Source organism: Aulostomus chinensis, chromosome 17 (assembly GCF_037954235.1).
Source record: "Aulostomus chinensis isolate RoL2024-O1b breed Wild chromosome 17, RoL_Achi_v1.0, whole genome shotgun sequence".
Taxonomy (NCBI): domain Eukaryota; kingdom Metazoa; phylum Chordata; class Actinopteri; order Syngnathiformes; family Aulostomidae; genus Aulostomus; species Aulostomus chinensis.
This window is the reverse complement of record NC_141336.1, coordinates 3,180,266-3,183,608: the sequence shown is the minus strand read 5'-3', so window position 1 is coordinate 3,183,608 and position 3,343 is coordinate 3,180,266. Positions and strand designations below refer to the sequence as shown.

The 3,343-nt window shown below is 50.3% G+C and overlaps 1 long non-coding RNA gene across 1 annotated transcript; it reads right to left on the bottom strand.

Moving 5' to 3' along the window:
- Positions 1 to 1,133: 1,133 nt before the first annotated feature.
- LOC147246027 (uncharacterized) lies at positions 1,134 to 2,498 on the bottom strand. The gene is made up of 3 exons (XR_015109846.1): positions 2,238 to 2,498; positions 1,550 to 1,624; positions 1,134 to 1,370 (listed from the first exon to the last, which is right to left on the bottom strand). It is a non-coding gene; the product is annotated as an uncharacterized LOC147246027 (long non-coding RNA).
- Between the last annotated feature and the right edge of the window lie 845 nt (positions 2,499 to 3,343).

Here is a 3,343-nt window from a genome sequence, read left to right as displayed (position 1 = left end):
CAAGGCAAGTTAATTTTCTTTGTAGAGCCCGTTTTCCCCACCAGTTTGTCTCAAAGGGCTTCACATGGCATCATAACAACATCCTCTGCCCTCAGACCCTCACATCGACTGAGGAAAAACTCCATAGAAAACCCTTTTAACAGGGAAAAATCTGAGAAACCTCAGGGTGAGGAGGGGAGGAGGATCCCTCACCAGGAGGGACAGACGTGCAGTAGATGTTGTTACAGACAAGAAAACAGTTTATAACACAGAATGGAGGAAACATGGAAATGTTAATAACAGTTGAAGAAGGAAGCTTCTGGAAGGGGAGGCAGGGAGAGCAAGCCAGCTTGATGGGAGACTGGATGGTGGACTGGTTCATGGAAGGGGAGGCAGGGAGAGCAAGCCAGCTTGATGGGGGACTGGATGGTAGACTGGTTCATGGAAGGGGAGGCAGGGAGAGCAAGCCAGCTTGATGGGGGACTGGATGGTTGACTGGTTCATGGAAGGGGAGGCAGGGAGAGCAAGCCAGCTTGATGGGGGACTGGATGGTAGACTGGTTCATGGAAGGGGAGGCAGGGAGAGCAAGCCAGCTTGATGGGGGACTGGATGGTAGACTGGTTCATGGAAGGGGAGCGCAGGGAGAGCAAGCCAGCTTGATGGGGGACTGGATGGTAGACTGGTTCATGGGAGGGGAGGCAGGGAGAGCAAGCCAGCTTGATGGGGGACTGGATGGTAGACTGGTTCATGGGAGGGGAGGCAGGGCGAGCAAGCCAGCTTGATGGGGGACTGGATGGCAGACTGGTTCATGGGAGGGGAGCGCAGGCCGGTGTAACAGTGGGGAATTGGGGGGGGGGGGCGATGCAGGCGGCGGTTGGGGCTCTGGTGGATCTGTGGAAACACAGCATTGCAGCTACACCTTCTCCCTTGTGTAGGAAGAATTCTACTGAAACTAAAGGATGTCAATGACAACGAAAAACTACGCTTTGATACTGCAGCTTGGTATCTTATCGCCATGTAGATTTGTTAATTTTTTTAGGGGTGAAACAGTGACGAAAATAATCCATCAGTTATGACTCTTGAAAGAGGATTGTTGACGATGCCAACTGTGTCAACCTCAAGGGTTTTTTGAGGTAAGTTTTGATTTCAGGAGGGTAATGATCACGTTTTATTTTGTAAGAAATGACTTATTTGGAAAATCTTTCAATAAAATTATCAAAGTCAGAAAGCAACGTTTTCCAGCCTCCCTTGTGTTTTTTGGCGTCTTGGATCAACAGACCCTCTGTCAGCGGGACGGTCCAGGCTCAGTATCACATGTTCTGGTGTGCGGGCGTGTTGAGGTCCTGGATGGGTTCCACCAAGGGCGGCGAGTACTTTTATCTCCCATTAATCTGCTGATTGAAAAATGCTTTTAACAATTTCCCAGAGCATAAAGTGTTCAAATTGCTTCTTTTTGTCCAAACGCTTAAAAGCCAATGACTTAGTTTTCTGTCATGAATGGAAAAAGAGCACAATTAAATACGATAAGTTACTTGAAAAAACCCAATCAGAATACTGGCAGAATGTTTACCTTCTGGTACTCCTGCCATGGACTGGTGACCTGTCCAGGGGGAAGGCTGCTGGGATAGGCTCCACCCCCACCACCCTGAACAGGATAAGAGGGAGAAGATGGATGGATGGATTTACTGTTGCCACTAAATAATAGTTATAGTCTGTAAAGCATCAACCCTGAAATTAGTTCCTGGTTTGAAGGAAAGGAGAACCCCTTTCTTTACGCCGTTGCCACTGTGGTGGATTAACGTGACTCTCCCACAGCTGCAGGAGCTCTGAGTGGCTCGTGGGGGCGCGAGAGGCTTTACAGTCGCTTCATCAACAACCTCCAGACTCACAGATGCAAACGCACGTCGGCATCAGACACTGGGAGCTGAGACACAGCGGCGCTGCGTGACAACGTGACAACAGACGCCCTGGGGTCAAAGGTTATGCTACTCAGCCCAGGTGGGGAATACTGACTCCTGCCCAACCGATATGCTCCTAAGAGACCCTTGTTAGCATTAGCTCAAACTTTTGAGGCTTGAGCCGTGACGGCAAGACGACCAACTAATCTCTACATGCACCCGCATGAAGCTGTGCTCACGACCGTCTGACTTGTCTCGCAGTTTTCCTTCCTTGTTTATCTTCGAATGCATTTATTCGACAGATCACTTCTTGAAGTGTTGATTCATTCTGAGCACAGCAACTGCAAATGTTGGACTGACCGTGTTCCTTTGACGTCAGGTGAAATTGTGGTTAGTGTGGTAACCAGGTGGCTTCATGACAGGAACCCCTGAGTCTGTTGCTCTGCTCCAAAACAGGCCGGGAGGCCATTTATTTGAGAAAACGAGAAGAGTTGGGGTAGAATAATAAGAATAATTCCCGTCCTCAGCCTGGTCGGGGGTGGGGGGGGCAACAAAGGGAGAAGATTATCAGGTTGGTTAAGAAACAAGCAAAAGAAGCAGCCGCTGTTACTCGCCTGTCCCTGTTCTCACCACATTTGTGGTTCCCTGCCTTCCTTTTATTGCTGTTGCTCATCAGGCATTGATTCCCAGCAGCCGGGAGGGAGCGCCTTCTCTGTCCTGATGGCTTCATCTGGTTCAGGTGTGGCTCTCCATGGTGCTGAAGCTCTCACCCGTCTCACCCCAGGGTTACCGCGTCAGCTGGCGTTGTGGGAGCCCTCCCCGTCCACCCTTCCTGGTAATGCAGCGTTCCATAAGAGAGGTGTTGATCAGATTTTTGCTGATTATTCTTTTGTGTTCTCTTCTTTTGGGTGCAGCCGGCTGCCATGTTGATGGGCGGCTGGTGGTGAGGTCCCTGCACCCTCTGCATGCGGGCTGTGCCAGTGGGACGCATCTGGATCACTTAACATCTTTCGTAACTGCCTTTCCGCACGCAGCCTCGGCTCATTGTCCCTGATGTGGTTCAGGTGAGGCGTGAGTGAGGAGGCCGGTCTGAAGAGCAGTCCAGGAATGAGTCCCAACACCTGGAAGTAAGTTGGCGTCGTTGCTTGTCCGCCTCCCTCGTCTTTTTTTTCTTAGGAAATTACCTTTAACCATACGTGAGGGGGTTTTAATCTGGTTTTGAAAACCACTTTAGCAAGGTCATCAAAGCACCCTCAGGGTCTCAGAGGGAGTCGTTTCTGACCTCATGAATCTGATGTCTGGAGGGTAAACTTCCCAAAGCCAAAGCTTCTTGCCTCCTGCCTGATGTGCCCTCGCACGTATGGATTCTGTCCTACTTGATAATGGATCCCTCAGATGAAGACAACAGGATTGTAATTTCAGATCCTGGTGTTATTTGAGTTGGACGTTGGGCCCCCCCCTCCCTG